Here is a 14,843-nt window from a genome sequence, read left to right on the forward strand (position 1 = left end):
ATGGTGACAGGCAGGGTTTTAAGAGAAGGGAAGCCTGGCTCTTGAGGAGACCAGAGGCTACACATACGTACCAGAAAATTATATGTGTACCAGAGACCACATCAGAATGGGCCTTGTGTGTTACGAAAGATATTTCAGGCAAAGCCACAGGGAAGCTGTGTGGCTAGTGACAAGTTGTTTACCTCTCTGTACCACAGTGTTTTTATATAAAAGATGGGGATAATAATGCTGGCTGCCTCATCAGATACCTGTGAGAATGGAATGATTTTGCACATACATAAAAAAAAAAATCACAAGTATTGGACAGATGCCAAGTTTACTGCTGAAAAATTTAAGGCAGAAAAATGATGCCATATATCAAATCTCATCCAGAGTCCATGTCTTCTTTTATTGTATGTTTGGTATTTCCTGTATCATTATGACATTTTCCTAGTTTTCTTACACTAATAGGGTAAACAAAGCAAAGAATTGCCTAATCACCAGGAAGTTCATTAAGAATGGTTTAATTGAAATTAAATTTTCAGGCCACTTAATATCACTCAGACTTTCCACTTTAAGGATAATTTATCATGTTTTTCTATAGTCTATATTTGGACAGTTACCATAAACATGGCTTGATCAGCTCAATATTCTGTATAAATCTAACAGAAACCAGAGGCTCTCTTGCTGTATCTGTTTCCTAAAGAGAACAGTCCATGCCAAGTTTCTGTGGCAAAGGTCAGTACTTAATAGATACTGTGGTACGACTTAATAACCTTATAAAATTCTGGATGTTAAACCACAACTTGGAATCACAGTCTTATTTTTTATATGTGCTCTCATGCACATAGATTTCGGTGCAGAAACAAATTTCTTAAGCATTTTCACTTCTTTGATTTCAAATGTATCTAACATTTTTAAAATGTATATTTTTGTGTTATTTTCACCAATGCCACCCTTGTTTCTTTTAGTTACACACTCTTTCAAGGTAAAATTAGAAGACGGTAATTGTAAAGTAATTAAGTTATTGAATAACAAAGCACAACTGTTAGTGCTTTTTAAAATTATGTGGGAATAAGAATCATGACAGACTTGTTTTAGGCACTGCAGTTTTCCCTCCCATTTCCTTGCCTCCTCTCACATCCTTTCTCCTCCTCTCCCCTCCTCTTCCTTCCCCTTTTCTTCCTCTCTCTGTCTTTCTCTCTCAATATAAAATCATCCCTGTAGGCAAAACTCTGGTATTTATTTCCATTAAGATGCTGAATGTTTTCCAAATCATTTTCCAAATCGCTTATACATGAGTAATTAAAAAACAATAAAGTACCAATATGTAAAACATTTCACTTGAATACATATTTGGAACTTTCACATAGCATTTTTACTCATAAATTAGGTGTCATACATTGAGATGAATTCATGTTTATGTATATATGCTAATTAGAACAATAAGAGGATTTTTAGGATTATAAACATGTTTTTTTCTACTCTACCAGTTTGCTCTTATATTTAAGTGCAAAAAAGAAGAGCATTTTTCGTCTGAGTATAACACTGGAATTTGAACTGAGGTTGTGGACAGTATGGCTACTGCAGTGTGGTTGCTAGAGGCACTCTGCTGATTTCATATGTATGGGTTGAATAGACTGCACTTTCGAATGGCACCTACATGAATCTAACTATAGCTTTGAAATAAATGAAAGGAAATGATCCAGCCCAACTGGAGTTTTCATAGTGTTCTTAAACTGTGGACTGCAAGAATCCTGGGCGATTTTCTAGTCCCGACTCCATGTGACAGATGGACACAAAGAGCCAGAAAGGTAAGACTGACAGCCCTCGTTCCTGGAGGATGGAACCTCACCTCAGATGGAAGGAAGGCACATCCCTAGGCTTCTGCCAAGTCCAGATGGTCTTTACTAATTTTTTTTTGATGTTCTTTACTTTCAGCTTTAAAAAAATATTCATAAAAGTAATATGTGCACTTCTATAAAGACAATGGTTTATTTCTCTCACTCTGCCTGTTTTAATGGCCTGTCTTGGTACTTTCCCAGTTTTCAAGGGGAAAGTAACAAAACTCAAATACCTTCTAGCTGTCCAGCTTACCACTCTGTAACTTCCTCATGTTATGCCCATCATTTTATAATACATACCTAGAGAAGACTTTCATTCGATAGGACTTAAAGCCATACTAATAATATTAGCCACTGTCCTATTTTTGACTTAGAATTTCTCCATTTCCATTTCTCTAGTTAACTTCCTTTTATAGTCAAAGAAATAAAAAGCTTACATTGTTTCCCTTCCAACATTAGGAACATAAACCAACTAACCAACGTATTACTAAGAACCAGAAAAGAATATTAACTATTCTGGAAATGGTAGATGGAACTTGATTCAGGAGGGCAACTTTTATGCCATGGAGATAAGAAGTATAAGAAAATGTTAAAAACAAAAGATTATATAACCCAAATGCTGAATATCTGTGAAGCCACATTGATCTGCTTTTTTACACATAAAATAAAACTAATATTACGATGAAGAGACTGAATCTTTACAGTTTGAGTTCATGAGAACACATTTATCATAATGTTCAATTTTTAAAGTCTCAGACAAAATGCTATATAATATAAATTAATACTGTAGTCTCTTGAATTGTGACTTACATAGAAATTTCTACAATATCCAGAAAAGAGGAAAAGATGAAGAAGAAACAGAGTTCAGTGAGTGTAGTGTTTATCTAATTCCAACTTCAAGACATACATATCTTAGCATGTGTGCAGTGAGAGAGGAGCTGGGACATTGAGACTCAGAACAGCCCTAATCTTGGAGAAAACTGTAAGCTCTTAATAAGGGTCATGCACCAGGATGTGTGGAGACCAGCTCTGAGGTTTAGGACTGGAAAATGAATCCAGGACCTTCCTGCAGAAGGCCTTCTAGGCCACCCTAAAGGATCTAGATATTTTTCCCCCAAAATATTTATCCCTGCTTGTCTTATTTTTCAGTTTATAGAACTATATCCTTAATTTTTTCAAAAACAATGCACAGGAAAGAAAAATTCTGATGGAAGTTCTCATCTCCACTTCCTCTGGAAAACAGTATTTTATCTTGTTTATCATAGGCCTTTCCTTTCTGATGCTGCTCTACTTTAAGTGTCTGGTGGGTTGTGGCTGTTTATTCATGTTTATGAATGAAGAATTAGGTAGATTAATTGGTCTTTTCTGCTGTTATTGACTTCTTCTCTGATAGCTGTCTATATTGGCAGGGTATGTTGACTGTGAGGTTTCAGGTAAACCCTTTGGTTCTCTTAGTGTGCAAACCACAACAGGGTCTCGTCCCACATGCTCTGTTGTGACCTTTTCAAGCTGGGTTAGTCTGGGTCCCCTGAGAAGGAGATACCAAGATTAGAGGTGCAAGACATTAATTGGGGAAAACACCCATTAGAGGAACAAGGGAGAAAGGAAGATAAGGTGCAGAGAGTTTTCTGACCATGAGGCAAGCCTTACCTCTGTGAAGACAGGGAAGGAAGGAAGGCAGAATAGGTCGTCTTAGACGGCAGCACAGTTCCTAGAAAGATTATGCCAGGCTCTTGGGAACCTCTCAGGACAAAGTAGCATGTTAAAGAATTTCTGCGTCTTGTAAGATGAGCCTGCCTCTGTGTTCCTGTGACTCTCAGTCATTGGCTGAGAGAGCAGGAAGTGTGGTCTTTGAGTGTATTATGGTGGTACAGTCAGAGTGCAACAGCTGGAGATGTCAACCAATCACTGTCCCTGTTGCAGAACAGCCGAGTAATTCACATTCATGGTTGCCACACATGCCCCCATCAAATGTGGAGTTTATTTCTGCTCTGCAGAAATCTGTGCTGGCATGTTACCTGCTTTGGTCAAAAGAATGCAACAGAAATGATTACGTGTAATGTATGAGACTGAGGTTTAGATCATGTAATTTCTTTCCATGTCGTTTGCTCATAAGGCTTTTTTCATTTGCTCAGAAGGCTTTTTTTGTTTGTTTATTTCTTTTTGTTGTTGTTGTTTTTGGAAATGAGATGCCATGAGAGAAGTCTAAATGCCCTGATATGACCATGAAGAAAATCACTTCAGCCACATAAAGAAAGAAAATCTACATGAAGAGTCATGGTGATGACAAACATGCAGACAAAGCCTTTTTGGATCTTTTTGCCCAGCCCGGTTACCAGCCCAGTTACCAGCTAAGAGATTGATCCCAGACAAAAATACGCAGAGCAGAAGCACTGCTCTACCCAAAATCACAATCCAAAGCATCATAAACAAAATACAATGGTTGTAGTTTCAACTCTTTAATTTTAGATGTACTTGTTACTGTATGGAGGGGCCTACCTTAGTATCCTACCACACTCAGATAGTAGCTGTGAGCAGCCCACAAGAAGCCTAGTCTTTGAGTGGATATGGCTAATGAAGTTTCCTGGGAGAATATTGGAAATTTTAACTGACCTCTTTTAATTGTCTATTATAAAGTGAGAGAAATCAACCAAAAAAGGATCTGTTTCATATTCAAGCAGAATTTACAGGAACTATTTTTAGCTTAGGACGTGCCAGGTTAGAAAATAAAACTATGTCTCATTCCCAGCTTCTCCAGCTGGCACAGTCTCCAAATTAGGAAATGGATGCAGAGCCAAAATTAAATCCAAGGTGCTGCCTGTAAAATGTGGCTTTGGGGTCAATATTAAGTCAAAGATCTTCCTGGAAGATCCTTCGTGAAGAAATAAAAAAAGAAAATTTCGTGGTATATTGCTTTGATCTCTGCTTGAATAAAGGGCACCTGAGGATATCAAATGATTTCTCCCATGGCACCCTGATTCACAAACTAAAGCAGAGGGGCACGTATCTTTTTGTCTAAGGAGTGGGTTTTAATTCAATGTATAGAAAAGACACATATCTTTTATAGAAACTGTACCAGTTTGGACTGAAATGGACAAGAGATTTCAAAATGAAGTGAGGCCTATGGGCCCGCAAACTTTCACACACAGGAAACAAGCTGAGAAAATCACTCAGCTGCAAACATGGGCAATGTCTTTTGCAACATGGTACAGCAACACGGTATAGCTACACTGCCAGAAGACCCACTTCTGGAGAGCAGAGCTGGACTTTAATCAGTGTACATTTATTTTCCCCACAGCAGCAGGGGTTGACGACATATGCTAGGAGGATTTCAAAATTGCTGTGGATGACCGACTACTGTGTAGTTTCCTGTTTTACTCCTTTTTTGAATGACAGGGGCTGTTGCAGTTATTCTGTCTCTATTTTCCCAATATATGTTGGGTATGGGTCAAGAAAAATATCTTTTAGTTTTTTATCCATTCATCTCTGAAGATAAGATGCCCAAAGAATAACACCTGAAGGAACTTATTCTCACCTGGACCCAATTTAGATAAAGACGTTCTTGTCCTCAAGCCTAGGTCTGATGTAATAGAATGAAATTTTGGGGGAGAGTGACGAGTGTGTTTTTCATGAGAGAGGAAATTTTTGTGGACTGAGGGCAGTAGGTGTGTTTCCAAAATTGATCCCCAAAATACTTGTTATCCCATGTGCTATTTTGCAGTGTGACTTTACCTTGACCTCATTCATTATGAAGTCTATTTCCCCTCTGCTGGAATCTGGGCTTTCCTTGGTATCTGTTTTTCCAACAGAATATAGCAGAAGGGACTACATAAAACTTCCCGGTCTGGGAAGTCTATGGCCTCTGCCTTTACCACTTGGAAGCCAATGGCCCTGTGAGAAGAGCCACTGTTTCAAGGTCATCATGCTGTCGAGAAGCCCAAGCTAGCCATGTATAGAGAGGGCTGCCACGTGGAGGCACACTGAGGAAGCAATGTGAGTGAAGCTTTCTCAGACCTTCTAGTCCAGCCTAGCTGCAAGCCAGCGGCAGCTGACTGAATAACCCTTGTGCAGTGGAAAACTCTCACTGCCCCCAATCCTGGTCCATATATTTATGAGCTAAACTGCTAACTTTTGGAACATTTTATCATGCAGTAATAGATAACTGAAATAGGAACAACTCTCCAGTCTTAGAACATTCTAACTTCACCTGTATCAGTTGCTTAATTTCCTTAGTTAGTATGTTTCTGGTGTTAGCCCAGGGGGTAAACACGGCTACTGCACTTGTTTGGGACACTGATTTGTGTAGCTTATACAATTGCAGTTTTTGATCAATCATCTCATTTTGTGCTCTGTCTCCTATTCTGACTTGTTATATTTATCAACACCACAGAATTTCTTCATGAGAAACAAACAAACAAAAACCAAATAAAATTAAAACACACACACACACACAACTTCCTTCCTCTGCTGCATTTTTCTCCCGTGGGAACCTTTCTTTTTTTGTGTGAAATGTGCCTTAATCTTAGTTTAATTTTCCACTTCCTTCCATTCTCAGAGTTTTAATGAATTTATTCTTTATTTAATAACTTTACAATCATTCAGTGTTTAGTGGGATGTAGGAGGAGTAAACTTGAGTGTCTAATTTATATTTGGAACAAGAAGTCCATTCACCTATATTCTAATCATTATTCATTAATTCCTTTATTATTTCAACAAAAGAATCTTCATACATAAAGGATCATAGTAGTTCTTAAGCATATTCTGCTAAGAGCTTACAATACAATGAAGAAGACAAGCATTTGAACAGGTAACTAACACAAGTAGAGGTGAAATGAGAGCTGGAAGGGAGCAGAAAATGTCACTCTTTATTATATTATAGCTGAAGTTCTGGGATACACGTGCAGAATGTGCAGGTTTGTTACATAGGTCTACATGTGCCATGGTGGTTTGCTGCACCCATCAACTTGTTATCTGCATTATGTATTTCTTCTAGTGCTCTCCCTCCCCTAGCCTCTCCACCCACCGACAGGTCCCAATGTGTGATGTTCCCCTCCCTGTGTCCATGTGTTCTCATTATTCAACTCCACTTATGAGTCACTCTTATTTCTGATGTAGAAGTGTGGAGATGACTTGACAGAGGAGTGCACATGTGAGCACCCAGCACTTGGCACGCAGCCTAATGTGCTCAAGTAGGTACGTGAAACAGATTTGTTCATTGAAATGTCTAATGAAAAGTCTTGAGTCTTGAAGCATGAGTATGACTTCAATAATCAGACAAGATGAGATGAATTTTCATGCCCAGGGAAAAGCAGGAATTAAGATTTGAAAGAACCAGCAATGGTACCAGACAGTCTCCTAGCGTGTCTGGGGTGCTGGATATGTGGAGGGATGAAGTGACCTATCTGGCTCCAAAAGTAGTAGAAATGATAGTAACATATATATAATTTATAAGAATATATACATAAAAATATTTCTTTTTTTCGTTGATACTGGGAAGTTTCTTAAACACAGTAGTGATAAAATATGAGAAGAAAATAATGATGAAATTATATTGACTTGGCAATTGTTAGGAAGTGAGAGATGAGAAATAGAGGAAAATCAAAACGAATTTTCAGATTTTTAGCTTGAGGACTCATATTTAGCTGCTTCCAATGAAAGCAGGTGGAAACAAACAAGGATTTCAAAAAAACCTGCATGAGAGCTTTTCAATTGAGATAGTTTATGTATAATGTAATTAGCAGGGAAATGGTGGCAAAGGACCTCTCTATGGGTCAGATGCCCACTTCTCTCTTCCACAGTTGTGATCACATGACCTAGATTGTGAAACTGAGCTGCCACTTAGTCTGATTCATTAAACAGTGTCCTAAACATAGACACTAAAGTAGTAACATGAAATCTTGGCAGATGGCTGTTAATGGAGATCTGAAAACCCATTATCTGGTAACTTACCCATATATTATTTTTGCTTATAAAAATAGATTATTCAGACCATAGGTAGCCCTTAATAGCATTTAAAAGAGCCCACTGAAAGAGCTCATTTCTAGTGAAAATGCAATGAAACTCTTTCAGCCTCAATCCCAAGAAAGCAAGAAAAAATGGTTGTGATATTTCAAATCAAAACTAATTTGTTAACCTTTATGGACACTTTTGAAAACCTTATTCCAAACAGTACCTGAATTATCTGACAAGGAATCCCATTGGATTCACAATCTTAATAAGAATTCTATCCTGTTTGTTGTTTCTGGATCTTTATGCCATACATTATTTCATCGCTTAAAAACTTTCTGAATGGTTAACATATTCTCCCTGTTTTCTTACACCAGGCCTCTTACATGAGGACCTTCTTCCCTTTAGCCTGCAGGTTTTATCTGTTGTTTATGTATAAATGCTTTTTTCAGTTAAAAAAAAATATAAATCTTAAAGTTAAGAATGAGTGTGAGATAAACAGACCTCTGGTTAACCTGAGCCTTTATATCCTAGATGAAAATCAACCCTTTCTGAACTGTAAAATAATCTTCTATTTCTCTCCCTCTCATTCCACTCTACCTTCTAATGTAAAACTCATTCACATTAAGGCATCAATGAATGATATTTCTCCTTAAAGTTATTTGATTTTAAAAGCTTTTTCAACAAATATCTGAAATGTTGAAATTATAGTTTCTGGAAGATCTTAAAGCACAGATGTGCAGGAAAGTATTCAAGAGTTGAAAGATGATTAGCTTGAAGTCCCATGAAGTTAGATGACCAGTGAAAGAAATTTCATAAATAAGGAACCAGTTTGGAAAAGAAGAGTCTTTCCAGGATTTGAAAATCGCATGATATCAGAAACTATGTACTTTCCAGTTTACAAAGCCACCAGTTAGCTTGGTAGCCGAGTAGCCACATTTCCTCTTATTTCTATTACCCTAGCCCAGACCATCTGAAATGCAGTTGTGAAACATAGATGAGTGGAGTTACTAATTATGAAGAGAAACCAAACAGGGAAAATTCTTGATTGAGAGTCAGTGGGAATGTTAGCAGTTCTCTCTTCTGATAGATGCCATGCTATTGGGAGATAAAGGCAGTTGACAGAAAACCTATAAATAAGGTTGTTATTAGATGTGGGCACAAGAGAAATAAAAGCACAGTATAGATTTAAAATATTGACTTACACAGAGGGAAAAGAGATAGCACGCACCAAAACAAATCTACCAAAGTGTTCAACAGAAACAATTCTAATATTAAGAAATCTCATTAGCAATTTATCATAAGAGTATGTGGACACAAATGAGATTTAAACTAATATTCCTAGGTGGTACCTTAGCTCTGTATCTCCATGGACTTAGAAACATTGATCAAGTTAACATGACCTATTATAATTAAAACTCAGCCAAGAGAGTGTATTAAAGAAAATTTATGGGATTGGACTTCTGTAAGAGCTCCATAACCTGATGAATTATTACCCCCAATCTCGGCTACTATAGCTCCACGGCTCTCACTATAATTCTAGTGAGAAAAGCACTTAATGAAACAGTTCTGAGGAGGAAGCATGTTTATCACACTTTGCTAATTGTATTGTCCTTTGATCATCCAAGAGCTCTACTGATGAGAACTTAAGGGAAGGTCTACTGTCAAAGGCAGACTCCAGTTGATCTCTACTTAAAAAGAGTAATTTTTCTCCACCAAAAAAGTTGGCAATGATAAAAAGATTATTTTTTTTTCTTTCTATCCAGGAAAAACTTGAACCTCAAACTAAAATAGTAAAAAGGTATCCTTACCACTTTTTCCCTAATTTATGCTTTATTAACCACACTGTACTGGTTGTGCCAACAGTCCTAATTTGAGATTAAAATAAAAGCTACATTAACTACTCAACTTGGTAAAGGTATACCATAGCACACATATAGTACGCTATTTCCATAAGCCTTCCCGAATTTGTGCCCACTTCTTTTCTATTTCTTCTCTTGTCCCTTTTATTTGTAGAGTCTGAAAAAAGTGACTGGGACTGAAAATAGAACGTTAAAGAATATGCTTTATTTTTAAAGTCAGGCGTATTTAAGTATACTAAAGTATATACTAAGTATTTAAGTATACTAAACATAACGTAAAATTTACCTTTTAGATTTATAGTTCTATGAATTTTGACAGATGCACAGAGTTGTATAGCCACCACCATCATCAAGGTATGGAATATTAAAATGGGATAATTGTTTCTAAAAGTTTTTAGAAAAATGATGAGTTGGGAATGACTGAGATGGTTAAATAGAAGAAGTTGATTACAGTAAGAAAGACCATGAGAAAATAAGGCTGAAGTGTCAAATCAAGGAGATGGGCTAAAAGAATGCAGTGTGAATGATAAAGGTTGGAAATTTGGACTCTGTGAAAAAGACCATGTATACATACAGGAGAACTGAAGGCAGGTGGCAGAAGGGGAAGTACTTTGATCCTTCACATTATGTCCTTCTTCACACCCAGGGACTCCTTCCTGCCTTGTTTTTCCCAGTCACCTCTATCTTCCCCACTTCATGAGTCCTTTATAGCAGGAACAACTGCATTATACCCTGTGAGCTTTACCTTAATTGTTTAATCTCGTGAAGTTATGGGGCAATAATTTTCCAACTTTAGTGAGATTCATAATTGTCTGTGGAGCATTTAAAAATACTTGTGACTGGATAAACTCTCAAAGATCGTGCTTCAGTTATTTTTTGGTGGAACTTCTTTTAAATGTAATTGGATGTTGGAAAACAGAGTAAAATATTTTAGTATCAGGAATATTTACAGACACAAAATATGCCATGAAGTGATTATACAGTGAGACCTCTTTCTGTTAAGATGCTAGGGTGCACCCTACACAAAAGCAAACCTCACTCTGGACCAGCTCTTACTCCTTGCCCCACGCAGAGTTGAGGAAGGGTCAAATAACTGGCTGCAGAATTGTGAAATCTACCAATTAGTTATTATAGTCTTCAACATCCCTCTGTAACCCTTTCTTCTATATAATATCCTTCTCTCCATTCCCTTCTCATTCTTTAAATATACGTCCTCAAGCAGGAAAGGATTGGTAGTCATTTATATTCAGACTGAAACATATTCATTCTCCTCTATTAAATCTCTTAGCATTTTCTAGCTACTTAATTCTGACTAAAATAATTTTTTAAAAACTTTTATTAAAGCAGGGACCATAAAACAGCAACTTGCCCTACGAATATGCATCATATTTGGTAAACAATATCTTTTTCACTGAACTTACTTGATCTTTTTCTATATTTATGTATTTTTATTGTTTCACATATTTTTTAACTGACAACATTGTATATATTTATTGTGTACAACATGATGTTTTGAAATATATATACATTGTGGAATGGCTAAATCAAGTAAATTAATGTATGCATTACCTTATGTAGTATTTTTGTAGTGAGAACACTTAAAATCTACTCTCATCATTTTTCAAAAATACCACACACTGTTATTAACTACAGTCACCATGTTGTACAATAGATCTCTTGAACTTACTCCTCTTTTCTAACTTAAGTTTTGTATCCTTTGATATTGGTACATAATAGTTTAAACGTAATTTGAATTACATGCCAATATTTAAAAATGAAGGTATTTTATACAAACTATATAATTTTGTCTTTTTTCTGAGACAGAGTCTCGCTCTGTTGCCCAGGCTAGAGTGCAGTGACGTGATCTCAGCTCACTGCAACCTCCACCTCTCGGGTTCAAGTGATTCTCCTGCCTCAGTCTCCCGAGTAGTTGGGATTACAGGAACATGCCACCATGCCCAGCTAATTTTTGTATTTTTAGTAGAGACAGGGTTTCACTATGTTGTCCAGGCTGGTCTCGAACTCCTGACCTCAAGTGATCTGCCTGCCTCGGCCTCGTAAAGTACTGGGATTACAGGCTTGAGCCACCGCGCCTGGCCGACAAACTATATAAATTTTTTCCTTGGTAAAATGTCTGTAATTTAAAATACTTTAATGTAATTAGTGTGATATTACATAGCTGTATGCTTTTTTTTTTCATTTTAATTCTAAAAGTGATCAGCCAAAGCTAGTAATTTGCAGGAAGGGCCATAAACCTAAGACAGCTGTTTTAAGCCCTCTTTTTGCTTTCTTCCAATAATATGTTTTTATTGGTGAAATGCTGGTCTTGCTCTTTCCTTTCTCCAACCCTGCTGCTCTTATTTGCATTTCCCACCTGGCCCTGTGGACATTGGCATCTATGAAAACTGCACTGAAGGAATTTCAGATCCTCTCAAGCAGATATGGCAGCAGCTCTCAGCTAAGAAGACTTCTTTTAGTGTTCAAAGTCATGTGAATGAGAAGCCCTGAAGATAAATCTGCATTATTCATTTTGGCTCCTAGAGGGAAAATATTAGACAGCCATTTAGAACCATTGAAATATCCGAATTCTCTTTCTTTCTCTTTCCTATCTTTTAATCTTAATCTTTTCTGTCTTTCCTATCCTTCTGCCCGAATATCACACACCTGGAGATCCAGAGGTCTTTTACGCCCACTCCCCATAGTGCCAATGCCAGCTAATGAAAGCCAGCCATATGAGACAAAAAGCTGGTTCTTTGAAAAGATAAACAGAATTGACAGACCATTAGTGAGAGTCACCAAGAAAAGAAGAGAGAAGATCTAAATAGGCTCAATTAGAAACTAAACTGGGGATATTACAACCAATACCACAGAAACACAAAAGATCATTCAAGGCTACTATGAACACCTTTATGTGCAGAAACTAGAAAATCTAGAGAAAATGGTTAAATTCCTGAAAATATACAAATGTACCTAGATTAAATCAGGAAGAAATAGAAACCCAGGGCAGAGCAATAACAAGCAGTACTATTGAATCAGTAATTTAAAAAAATACCTAAAAAGGAAAAGCCTAGGACCACAAGGATTCACAGCTGAATCATATCATCTGACATTCCAAGAATTGGTACCAATTCTGCTGAAACCATTTCAAAAGATAGAGAAAGAGAGAATCCTCCCTAAATCATTCTATGAAGCCAGTATCAACCTAATACCAAAACCAGGAAAGGACATAACAAAAACAGAAAACTAGAGACCAATATTCCTGATGAAGTTAGATGTGAAAATTCTCAAAACACCAGCTGGCTGAATCTAACAGTATGCCAAAAAGAAAATACATCGTGATCAAGTGGGTTTCATACGAGGGATGCAGGAATGGTCTAACATACACAAGTCAATACCTGTGATACATCACAAAAATAGAATCAAAAACAAAAACCATATGATCATCTCAATTGATACAAAAATATTATTTGATAAACCCCAGTATCCCTCTATAATAAAACCCTAAACAAAATAGGCATAGAAGGGACTTACCTCAAAGTGGTAAAAGCCATGTATGACAAACCCACAGCCAACATCACACTGAATGGGGATAAAAGTTGAAAGCCTTCTTCCTGAGAACTGGAACAAGACAGGGATTCCCACTTTAACCACTTCTATTTAACATAGTACTGGAAGTCCTAGATAGAGCAATCAGAAAAAAGAAAGAAAGAAAGGTCATCCAAACAGCAAAAGATATGTCAAACTGTCACTGTTCGCAGATGATATGATTGTATAACCTGAAGACTCATCCTAAAAGATCCTAGATCTGATAAACAAGTTCAATAAAGTCTCAGCATACAGTCAATGTACACAAATCAGTAGCACTCCTATATGTGAACAACAACAAAACTGAAAATCAAATAAAGAACTCAATCCCTTTATGACAGCTGCAAAAATAAATCAATAAATAAAATACTGAAGAATATATTTAACCAAGGAGGTGAAAGATCTCTACAAGGAAAACTACAAAACACTGCTAAAAGAAATTATAGATGACACAAATGGGAACATCGATGCTTATTGATAGAGAGAATCAATATTGTATAAAATGACCACACTGCCTAAAGCAACCCACAGATTCAATGCAATTCTCATCAAAATACCAACAGCATTCTTCACAGAACTAGAAAAAACATTCCTAAAATTCATATGGAACCAAAAAAGAGTCTGCATAGCAATACTGAGTAAAAAGAACAAATCTGGAGGCATCACATTACCCAACTTCAAACTGTACTACAAGGCTATAGTTACACAAACAGCATGTCACTAGTATAAAAATAGGCACATAGACCAATGGAACAGAATAGAAGGTCCAGAAATAAAGCCAAATGCTTACAGCCAACTGATCTTTGACAAAGCAAACAAAAATGTAAATTGGAGAAAGGACAGCCTATTCAATAAATGGTGATGGGAAAATTAGCAAGCCACATGTGGAGGAAGAAAACTGTATTGTAATCTCTTACCCATACAAAAATCAAATAAAGATGAATCAAGGACTTAAATCTAAGGCCTGAAGCCATAAAAATCCCAGAAGATAACGTTGGAAAAACTTTTCTAGACATTGGCTTGGCAAAGAATTTATGACTAAGACCCCCAAAGCAAATGCAAAAACAACAAAAAAAGTGCATGGGACCTAATTAATCTAAAAAGCTTATGCACAGCAAAGGAAATAATCAATCAGCATAGTAAACAGAAAACCCACAGAATGAGAGAAAATGTTTGCAAAGTATGCGTTTGACAAAGGACTAATATCCAGTATCTACAAGGAACTTAAATCAGCAAGTAAAAAACAAATAATCTCATCAAAAAGCAGGCAAAGGACATGAATAGAAGAAATCTCAAAAGAAGATATACAAATGGCCAACGATCATATGAAAAAGTTCTCAATATCACTAATCATCAGGGAAATACAAATTAAAACCATAATGATATAATGAGATAACACCTTACTCCTGGAAGAATTGCTATAATTTAAAAAGTCAAAAAACGATAGATGTTGGCATGGATTTAGTGAAAAGAGAACACTTTACAGTGCTGATGGGAATGTAAATTATTAGTACAACAACTATAGAAAACAGTATGGAGATTCCTTAAAAAATTAAAAGAACTACCATTCGATCCAGCAATCCCACTATTAGGTATTTACCCAAAGGAAAAGAAGTCATATGAAAAA

The 14,843-nt window shown here is 36.6% G+C and overlaps 1 long non-coding RNA gene across 1 annotated transcript in view; it reads left to right on the plus strand.

The window, feature by feature from the left end:
- Positions 1-1,550: 1,550 nt before the first annotated feature.
- LOC115837524 overlaps positions 1,551-14,843 on the plus strand; it is a 77,323-nt gene continuing 64,030 nt past the window's right edge. The window contains exon 1 of the long non-coding RNA XR_004032537.1: positions 1,551-1,793. This is a non-coding gene — a long non-coding RNA (uncharacterized LOC115837524). The remainder of the gene's footprint in view (positions 1,794-14,843) is intronic.

This window comes from Nomascus leucogenys, chromosome 2 (assembly GCF_006542625.1).
Source record: "Nomascus leucogenys isolate Asia chromosome 2, Asia_NLE_v1, whole genome shotgun sequence".
In the NCBI taxonomy this organism is placed as follows: Eukaryota; Metazoa; Chordata; class Mammalia; order Primates; family Hylobatidae; genus Nomascus; species Nomascus leucogenys.